Source organism: Coenobita brevimanus, chromosome 110 (genome assembly GCF_032717465.1).
Source record: "Coenobita brevimanus isolate Jiangsu-jjx chromosome 110, ASM3271746v2, whole genome shotgun sequence".
NCBI lineage: Eukaryota > Metazoa > Arthropoda > Malacostraca > Decapoda > Coenobitidae > Coenobita > Coenobita brevimanus.
This window is the reverse complement of record NC_137063.1, coordinates 12,708,203-12,719,273: the sequence shown is the minus strand read 5'-3', so window position 1 is coordinate 12,719,273 and position 11,071 is coordinate 12,708,203. Positions and strand designations below refer to the sequence as shown.

Genomic DNA, 11,071 nt, shown 5'->3' with positions numbered 1-11,071 from the left:
TCGAGTATTCTTTCCCCTTCCGCATTCCTTATACCATACGCACATCCCCCATGTACTCCTTCATAACCTTGTGCTGCTTCACCTATATGACCATTTAAGTCCCCTCCCAAAACCACTATCTCATCATCCCGCACACCACCTACTACACTTATTAAATCATCCCCAAATCAATCTTTCTCTGCTTCATCCAATCCTGCCTGTGGAGCATATGCTGATAGCATTGCAGTTATCTTTCGACCAAACAGAATTTTCACAACCAATATCCTATCGCTTACTCTCGTAACATTCATAACATGTTCCATGCATTTCTCCGTTACCATCACACCAGCACACCCATATCCATCCGTCCCCCCCCGGCCAAAACAACTTATAGTGACAGTCCTTCCCAACAATCATTCTGGCTGATCCACCCCTGTACCGGACTTCCTGCAAACACGCCACACCCTTCCACCTCCTACTGAATGCCTCAATAACTTCCCCCACTCTTCCCCTCAAACTTCCCACATACCATGAACCTACCCTCATCCCCCTGGGTGATTTACTGTCCTCAGGCTTGCTCTGAAACTTTTTCTTGTATTTTGAAATAGTAGGCATTAATAAAGGGGGATAGACATACCACAGGCCCCACTCATTGCACAGTCCCAGGTCCAGGCAATGGATCTGGGACCCCCTAGCCCACCACCTTACCAGTGGCTGTGGTAGTGGCCTCGGGGCACCTTGCCAGGACAGCTGCAGGGACACCCTCCAAGTGCGCCTTGGCACTGCAGCTGTCCTGCCATTATACACCCACTGATAGGGCAGCCTCCTGGGGCGCTACTCCCAGGTTCGGGTCCCTCTCTATTGGACGGAAGCAGCAACCTGGAAACCACAATGCCCTGTACTCTCTAGCACAGGCTCGAGCCCCATCTCACCCTTGACCCATGATCTACGCCGGTGGAACCCCCGTCACGCCTCCCCCCAGAAGTCCGTCACTAGGTAGCGGGGGCAAAGTTTTCTGGTCGTATGCCCTTGCTGGCGCCAAGCCCCTGTAACGTAGTGGGATACGTTGTGTGAAATGTAAAGTGCATGTGGTGTAGTGCATAAGATAGTTAGAGGAGATGTTTGGGAGAGTATGCTGGTCTACTCTCCATGTTACTGTCACACTGAAAAGGTAGGCAAAGGGGGATGGTTAGATAGCTAGTGAAACAGGAGCTCCAGCTTCACCAGCATTCCCATTCCCCTCGGGAGTACTACCCTGTTCGGCCCGTGCTACAGGCTGCTCCATGAGCACATTATGGATAATTGCATTCCACATAATCTCCTGCACCAACAACACAACATACACTCCTGGAGAGCTCTGTGGAAAAGCCTGGTCTCGGCCATGGCCTTCCTTAGGGACTGGGGGCTGTTCAGCCAGACTGCCTGGGGAACTACTACTACTACTACTACTACTACTACTACTACTACTGCCACTACACACACACACACACACACACACACACACACACAAGCATGATCTCTCTCTCTCTCTCTCTCTCTCTCTCTCTGCATACACATTTGTTTGTCACCTAATTTTAATGTCAGTGCCTGTCTGTAATACTAACTCTTTAGCTGTTGCAGTCTCTGTCCCTCTGTTTGTCTGTCTGTTGTCATGTGCATGCACACACACACACACACACACACACACACACACACACACACACACACACACACACACACACACAGGTCGCTGACAGAGACGGAGCTCTTAGTGGATCATGGGGAATTAACTGCCCCATCAGCATCGAAAAGGAGACCAGCCTATTGTGATTATGTGGGTGAATATGTAAGTGGTGGTCCCGTCGGATATTAATAAAAAAAAACGCAGGTTTCAGTCATAAAACAGAGTACAAAACACAGTGGAAGTACAAAGTTTCCATATGGTTGCATCTTGGCAGAAAGGGATAGTTCATTGTTTACATCTGGCGTCGGTGAATTTGCAGGCTTCTCTCATGAAGTTAAGGGTAAAGGAAGTACTAAACTGAACCAAACAAGAGTAGCAGGAGTGGAGAAAATGGCGGAAAGGAATGTCCAGGAGTTAAACAAGGTATGGTCAATAATTAGAAAGTTGCAGGAATGGACCTTAGACCAGGAGAAAGAGATCAATGTAACATAGAGTAAGTTGGAAAACGTATGCACACGCAGTGCTGAACAAGAACGAGAAGTTACAGAATTAAAAGTGAGTAACGAATCTGCCTCAAATGGAATAAAACAGCTCAAGAGGGAAAATATGAGGTTGAAGAAGAAAGGGACAGGATGAAAAGTAAACTAGATGAGTATAAATCAAAATCAAGGATGCAAGAGGAACACATTAAGGAAATCAAGGAGCAACACAAGGGATAGAAGAAAATTCAAGAGGATGGAAATATAAATCTGAAAGAAATTACAGAACAACAAAGCAAGGAAAAGGTGGAGAAGGAAGTGGTTAGGGTACTAAGAAGTTGAGAATCTTTTGTTAGGGATGTAGCAGACAAGAAAAAATGTGTGATAATTTCAGGAGTAATAGAGAGGTGGTGAAGTGGGCAATGAGAAGGCTTGGCTTGGAGGAGTGGCTGGTTAGGGTGGTTATGGCTATGTATGTGGGTGCTCACACCCAGGTAAGAGTGAATGGAGATTTGAGTGATGAGTTTTCCATGAATGTTGGTGTGCATCAGGGGTCAGTCTTGAGTCCCATGTTGTTTATCATGGTACATGAAGCCCTTTCATGTGACTTTAGAAACGGACTCCCGTGGGAGTTGTTGTATGCTGATGATTTGGTGTTGATTGCAGAGAACGAAAAGGAGGTGGAGGAAAGGTTTAGGAAGTGGAGAGATGGTATGGGGCACAAGGGTTTAAGGGTAAATGCAGATAAAACAAAAGTGATGATATCTAGGGTTGGTGGCGGTACTGTCAAAGTCGAGGGAGAGTGGCCATGTGCAGTTTGCCACAAGGGCGTGGGAAGTAATTCCATCTTGTGCGGTGTGTGTGATAAATGGGTGCATAAGAGATGTAGTGGTCTCAGAGGTAGACTGCAAGATAATGTTGATTTTATGTGTACGGCATGTCGGGGTGAGCAGGTGGAGATTGTCAGGCGTGAAAGGATTGAACTTGCTGGTGAATCTCTTGAGTGTGTGGAAGAGTTTTGTTATTTGGGAGACATATTGTGTGCTGGAGGTGGGGCTGGAGCTAGCTCTGTGGCTAGGGTGAGAAGTGGTTGGAAGAAGTTCAGGGAGCTCTTGCCTTTCCTGACATTGAGAGGACTCTTCCTACATGCTAAGGGGTCTTTGTATGCAGCATGTGTTAGAAGTGTAATGCTGTATGGTAGTGAGACCTGGGCAGTGAAGGAGGAAGATATTCACCAGCTCAGAAAAACAGAAATGACGATGATTAGGTGGATGTGCAGTGCGTCCCTACGTCCAAGGCCTGGAGGTGCTGGGTTTACGATGGAAGAGTTGAGAGGTATGATGGGACTGGAGTGGATTGGTGTTGTGATGAGGAGGGGTAGATTGAGATGGTTTGGACATGTGGAGAGGATGGGGGATGATAATTGGGTGAGGAAGGTGAGAAGTTATAATATTGGGGGTGGGGTTAGGAGAGGTAGACCGAGAAAGACATGGGATGAGGTTATTAAGTGAGACCTCAGAGTTAAGGGACTGAACAGGGAGGCTGCAATGGATCGTGCAGCATGGAGAGCCGCCATTAGGTGACCAAGGACGACACATGCAAGCATGTTGAAGCCTTTAAAAACGAAAACGAATAGAAAAATGTATGACAGTAAGATCAGAAAGGGAAAGAGAAGACCCGAGTAAGGCTTAAGAGATAGTATCAGTTGTTAAGAACGGTAACAATGAAGCTCAAGAAGTTACTGAAGAAGTGTTTAGGTTAGGAAAGTACGAGGAAAGGGGGGCAAGGCCACTTAAAGTTTGAGTCTCAGGTAATGGTAAATGAAATCATCAACAGAACATGGAAATTATGAGACAAAGAGGAGTTCATGAATGTTTGGAGGAGAGATGCAAATGAGGAAGAAAAAGCTAAAATAAAGGAGCTAGTAAAGGAAGCAAAGGCAAAAAACGAACAGAGAACAGAGGAAGAGAAGACAGTGTTCTATTGGAGAGTTATGGATCAGAAATTGAGGAAGTGGTACTGATGTAGAGAGGGAGAGAAGAGGGACTAAAAAACAATGAAAAAAGTTTGAAAGTGGCATACGCTAATGTTGATGGTTTCATATCAGCAAGGTTAGAAATCAATGATTTCTTTAGGGTACATGAACCAGATATTATGTGCTTTGTAGAGACCAAGTTAAGAGAAGATATTGATATCCATAAGGGAGATGGTAAATACAAACTGCGGAGAAGAGACAGAAAAGAAAAAACGGAGGAGGAGTGATGATAGCAGTGAAGAACAATATCAATGTGGATAATGTGGAACTGGGAGAGGGTAGGGCTGAAGTAATAAATATGAAATTAGAAAATGGAGAGAATGGCAAGAGACATCGCAGTAGTATATGTTCCCCTCAAGACAAGGGCATGGAATGACGATGAATACCAGATGTTGTCAGACATGGTTAGTTATCTATAGAAAGTGATTGAGAAAAGCAAGAACATAATTCTGATGGACGATTTTAATTGTAAAGAGATGAACTGGGAGGAATGGGACTCAGGAGGCAGTGAAGATTTGTGGGGCACTATACTGCTGAACATAGCAATGAATAATGTAATGACCCAGTGGGTCAAAGAAGAGACAAGATTTAGAGGTGATGACACACCAGCAAGACTAGATTTACTGCTAAACAAAGAAACTGACATAAATGAATCTTTGAAATGTATGTCCTATAGGAAAAAGTGATCATGTGGTCACTGAGTTCTAGATGAAGAAAGGGATCATGGTGCCAAGAGATAAGCTTTATAGGCAGGAAAGATACAACTTTTGGAAAGCAAACTTTACAGGATTGAGGAAATGTAGAACAAAGAAAATTCAGAAAAACAAGACAGATATACAGATGAAGTGGGATATCTTTCTAGACCTCTGTAATTCAGGAGTGGTAAAATATGTGGTGGTAGGTGGGGGTGCTCACCATCCATTCACTCGATGTAGTGCTGCTCTCGGGTGTCTGCTCTTTCCTCTCTTCCATTCTTCCTTCCTTCCATCCTCTTCTGTCTTTCTTTCCTTCATTCTTTCCTCGTCCTTCTGCCTACAGGTGACTTTATGCTCCCTCTTATGTCTTTCTTTCCTTCATTCTTTCCTCTTCCTTCTGCTTTTGGGTGACTCTACACTGAGTGACAAGCCAAACTGTTTCCTGTACACCAGGAAACCCTTTACTATGCTGGGTGGTAACCATATAGCCATATTTTGGCACCTGGTGGTTTAGTGGGTAATTACAGCGCTCCAATCAGATTGAACCAGTGAAGGGTCATACCCAAGGGGTGGTTGGGGTTTATTGCTCACGTAATGCCACTCAGGGATGAGTGAGGCTGGTCACTCTCATCTTAAATGTCAGGACCAACTTGCTTAGCCCTGGGCTCCTATGCTCCTCATGAGGCAATGTAGGATTGGATGATGGATGGATGGTAAAGTATGTGCCAAGAGTATGTAGGAAAGAAAACAGAAAAAAGGATTGATTTAACAGAAGGTGTATGACAGCAAAAAAAAGGGGACATTGCATGGAACAACTGGAGAAAGAGAGGTAATAACAGAACAAAAGAAGAATACAGAAGAACTAGAAATGATTATACAAGAATACATAGAGAGAAAAAAGGAACTTTGAAAAAGGCATAACTGACAAATGTAAGGAAGAACCCACATTGTTTTACAGACTTGTCAATGGCAAACTGAAACAAAAGGAAGGAATCACCAAACTGAAAGAAGAAGGAGAGGTCTATACAGATGCGGCAATGCAAGGTGAAATAATGAACGAATGTTTCCACTCAGTTTTCACTAAAGAAAGAGATTTTGTGGAGGTGGAGGGAGTGACTAGAAATGTAGTGCTAAAAGATATAAGAGTGGAAGAGCAGGAAGTGTATAAATTACTGGAAACTCAAGATGTAAGGAAAGCCCCAGGACCGGACAGAATCGTTAATTGGATGCTGCAGGAATGTAGAGAACAACTGGCGGATAAGTGTCTCAGTTTAATTGTGTGTTCTCTGGAAGAACGGAAGGTGCCCCGGGAATGGAAGATGGCCAGTGTGGTACCAATTTATAAGGGAGAAAATAAGGAAGAACCCCTAAATTATAACCCAGTGTCCCTGACCAGCAAGGTTTTAAAATTGTGCGAGAGAATCCTGAAAGACAGGTGGATAAAATATCAAGAAGAGGTGAACATTTTGGCTGAAAGTCAGTTTGGATTCAGAAGTGGAAGGTCATGTGTTTCCAACTTGATCTTTTACTCAAGAGCGATTGATGTGCTACAGGAGGAGATGATTGGGTGGACTGTGTGTATTTAGATTTGGAGAAAGCCTTTGACATGGTAGGGAATAATGAATTAGGGCATCATCTGCGTGAAGGATATCAACATTTGAAAAAAGTGTTGGATATCTGGAATAGACACTGGAGCAAATATTATCTTCCAAGCCCAAGAAAAGGTATTATGGGGCTCAAGATGCCAGAAACAAGTCCATCATAAACACTGGAGATGAGGTCTTAGTGAAAACAGACCAACCAAGATCCCAGTGGCCATTAGCTAAAGTCATCTCCACACAGCCAGATTTGGAGGGGGTGCTGAGACTTGTCAAAATTAAATGTAGGGGTCATGTCAGCATAAAAGCCCTTGACAAACTGGTGCCCCTTGAGTTAATGGCTATTCCTGAGACTATGAATGGTGGAGAACAATTCGGTCAAGATGCACAAGCTTGAAGGGCCACAGCACAGAGTTCTCGAGACTTGTGGAGAGATCTTCTTGCTAGGGGTCAAATTACCTGATACAGCATATCATTTTTTATTCAGCCCTAAAACTGTGGAAACTATTTTCCCCCTGAGTGGGATACCTGTGTGTAGTGGTAAATGCACAGGATTAATATAGTTGTCCCTGTTAAATGGCAGAGGAATTTGCCAGAGAATGTAAGTGCTGGTTCAGTGGTTGGGATTGCTCTATCTTTCTGGTAAATAGTCTTTAATGAATTAAATGCTACTGCATTTAACCCTTGTGGACAGCTATAATGTAAATATGTGTATAAATATTTATACTGATAGGCATATTCCAAGTACTTGACTGCGCATGCTCAGTGTGGTGACGTGGAAAACATAAGAAGGTGTTATACCTTAATATACATAAAATTAATACTTGATCTTATTCTTATTGGATAATAAGACTGATTTGTTAAGCTGGACCTTCTTTGTAAATTTCCTCAAGTAATTCATTGTAATTAAGTAACTGTAATTAAATTACTATTTGGCATCTCTGAATCACATGAAGGAGGGAGATTTGCCACTTTTCAGTCAGTTCCTAAGTCTCGTTCAAGATGCACACTGTACACAGCTGCACCAAGACGCCTGGACAGACCCACACAACCCAACCAAGATGACTAGCCTGTCGTCATCTGCCATTCCAAATATATCTAGCTAAGTATTCTTAGAGATTTGGCCAAAATGAGGGGAACTAGCTGGGATATAAAGAGATAATAACAGGTGAGTTAGGGTTAGTTATACCCAACTCATCTAAAGAGACTCCTATTATTTATTTTAACTTTTGGTGTTGATAGAAGAATACCCTCAGAAACAAGAAATTTCTGACAACTGTTATGCCAGGTACCCCCTTGGATGACACATGACACATGCAGGCCGCAGTACTTTAGAAGGTATGTAACCTGGTCTGCCATACACCCACATCCTAAATCCATATAAAGTTTGCAATTTTTCTCTACAGCTTCTTTGAGCTAAGCTGGTAGGCACTACTTTACTGTAAAAATGCACTGATTGAAACTGTGTTGGCTGAGAAGAACATTATTATGAATAACATTCATATCCACTAGATCCTATTAGCAACAAAATGGATGCTTTTTTTAAAGGTACCATACAATTTTCTATGCAGTGTAAAACACAAATTTATTGAACATGAAAAACTGCCTGTAATAAAATACTGCATTACGGGTGACATAACTGTACTCTAACTGTACAATTTTCTATGCAATGTAAAACATAAATTTATAGAACATGAAAAACTGCGTGTAATAAAATACACTCAATCCTCGTAAATCGCGGCAATTTGGGTCTGGACCACTGCCGTGATTTACGAATTCCATGATTTATGAATAATAACTCTACTGTGAAATATTAATTTGGGTCTGGACTTTGGCCAACCTCCCCCCACAGCACCCTACCAACACCTATCTAGGCACCATCAAACACCATCCATCCATCCATTGCCAGATGCCATGTATCTCAAATGGGGTGGGCAAGGGCTTAGAGTTAATTGTTTTACAGGGAGGGGCACTAATCCTCCACCAACCCCACTTGACACGTAGGGATGCCAACAGCATCTGGTGTTCCCAGGCGGTCACCCATCCAAGTACTAACCAGACCCAACGTTGCTTAACTTCGCTGATCGGATGGGAAGCGGTGTACTCAACGTGGCATGGCCGTTATTCAGTGCATGTATCAAATAGAAATAAGCCATGTTACGGGATCTCACCTTAATCCTGTGACGAAATTGCTTAAGTGAATGGAGTGGGGTGGTGTTGGGAAGAACTTTGAACCTCTCAGCACTTGTTCTTCCCAAACTCTTTTGCCAGCTTTGAAAACTTCTCTCCCCTCTCGACACGACGAATGAGCTCCAAACATTGACTGTACAACAACTGTGTCAGCTTCGTGACGCCATACTGCTTAGAGTGCTTCATCGGGGGGTCGGGAGGGGCCATGGCAGGTAGGAGGCAGGGGGAATTTGCACAAAAAAGGCAGGTAACTCTCGTACTCCATGGCGACGGTCTGTAGTGTGTGGACTGGCGGGACAAGAACAACAACATGGCGGCATTGGTATGCATATATGCCACCAGGGACGCACGGTGATTGGTTGTTGGGTCGCGATTTTCAGTTTGAATGCTGCGGTTTACGATTCTCCTTGGAAATGGCCCACTTGGGTGCCTAGGTCCACGATTTTCGTGACTTAACAGTGATTTAAGGTTGCCAGCAGTCTGACGGCCACCTAGCCGTAATTTATGAATCCATGATTTATGAACACGCGATTTACGAGGATTGAGTGTACTGCATTACAGGCGACATAACTGTACTCTATGGTATGCAATCGGTACAGTGTCCAAAATGTAACTGGTTTAACGCCGTCAGGGGGAGCTGACCAGGTATCTACCCTTACATGCAGGACAAAAGTCCTCTCCTCTCAAAAACCACTGTGTCAAAGGTGGAAATAAGGGACTGCTTATTGCCCTTTTTTTTCTAACTACTGTACAGTACTGTGACTGTTTTCATGCATTATGGTAATGTCCAGCAGCATAAAAATATCTTACTGTATGCAGTGATTACTGTCATTAAGAGAGGAAACATTAAAATCAACATGAAACTTCTGGAAGACTGAAAATGATAAAATAAAACACTTACAGAAGGACCATATGCCATAGCGAGACATGAGGACGGTGTTAGCGATAAGTACAACACAGTACACGATGGTGAAAATGCTCCAGAAGACCTCTCGACTGACCCATTCACGCAGTTCAGCCAGCATTAATAATGCTCCAACCCCCATAGTGGTTGGATAGACATGTTGCGTCACATCACCATGCCGCAGACCCCACAGATTCACTACGCATACCACCAGCACTACATACATGAACATCATATCTGCAAAACATGGAAGCATATAAAAAGTGTTCCACTGTCAATACCATTTGGAATCTACCTGATAGAAAATGTCTATGACAGGTGATGATGACACTATATCATCTCACACTATCTCTTATTTTCCTCCGCTGAGAATTTATCATTTCACCTTGCTTGAAACCAAGGGGAAAAGCTGACTTAAGATTCCTACAATCTAAGAAATACTAGGGAACAGAAATAAAAACTTTAAGGCAGTGTTATGCTGGTAGGATTAGGTTAGTGCTTAATATCTGGAGATATGAGGGACATTCTAGAAACAAAGTGTTATGCCATAGGATTAGGTTAATGTTTTATATCTGGGAATGTGGGGAATATTCAAGAAACAAAACATGTCTGGTACATTTTCTCTCTCTCTTACCTTAGGAATCACTTCTTGTCATTATTATGTATTGCAAGTGTTTTTTTGTGTGGGAAAATGTGAGTTCCCTCCTAGGCTCTAGAATATCTTGTGCTGTTCTGGAGATAGAATAGTGGGGGCGGGGGGGAAGGAGTGGATTTAAAGGGACTGCCCTGCCTGCAGAAAGTGAGCAGTGGGTCGGAGTCTATAATGGATGGAGTAAGTTAGTGTATGGCAGCCAGTCACTGAGCCAGTGGAAGGGAGCGAGCAAAAGCCTGTCAGACAATGAGAGTAAGAGTCAGTAACAGACAGTTAGTAAACATTCATTCAGTCTGTCAATGAGTCAGTTAATCAGTGACACTGTGGCAGATGGACAGTGACAGAGAGAGTCAGTGACAGAGTTAGTGAGCAAAAGCCTGACAATCCAAGTCAGTCAGTGTAGGATAGAGTTGTCAGTTTGAGAGTCAGTGAGTGACAGTCAGTCAGTGAATGGACAGTGAGCGAATAGTAGTGAGTGAGGATGGAGGTAGCGTGAGAGAGAAAAGCCATAGTGTTTTGCATGTATACCTCAGCTGTGCCTGGAAGGAATAAACTCTGAAGTGTTCAGAAGCCTCTGATTACCATTTTGGCCTGTCTACGCATCGTTCTCAATGTATTAACGAACCCTATCGTGTAACAAATTGGTGTCAGGATTTGGGTACGTATTGAGAAATGGAGACACGTGGACAGGCTGCCAAAACAGTGGATGTATCTCTAGCAAATATACTCGCAGCGCTGTGAGCACATCATGAAGACCAGATGAAATATTTTGAGGAAGACAAGAAATATCGAGAAGCACGGCCAGAACAAAAGAAAGATAACCTTAGTTTTGACAGCACATCAAAAACAAATGAAATATAAAGAAGCACAGGTAAA

General features: G+C 43.3%; 1 non-coding gene across 1 annotated transcript; it reads right to left on the bottom strand.

Moving 5' to 3' along the window:
- Window positions 1-8,456: 8,456 nt before the first annotated feature.
- On the bottom strand, window positions 8,457-8,575 carry LOC145417681 (5S ribosomal RNA). Its single transcript, XR_013900545.1, has one exon. It is a non-coding gene; the product is annotated as a 5S ribosomal RNA (ribosomal RNA).
- Between the last annotated feature and the right edge of the window lie 2,496 nt (window positions 8,576-11,071).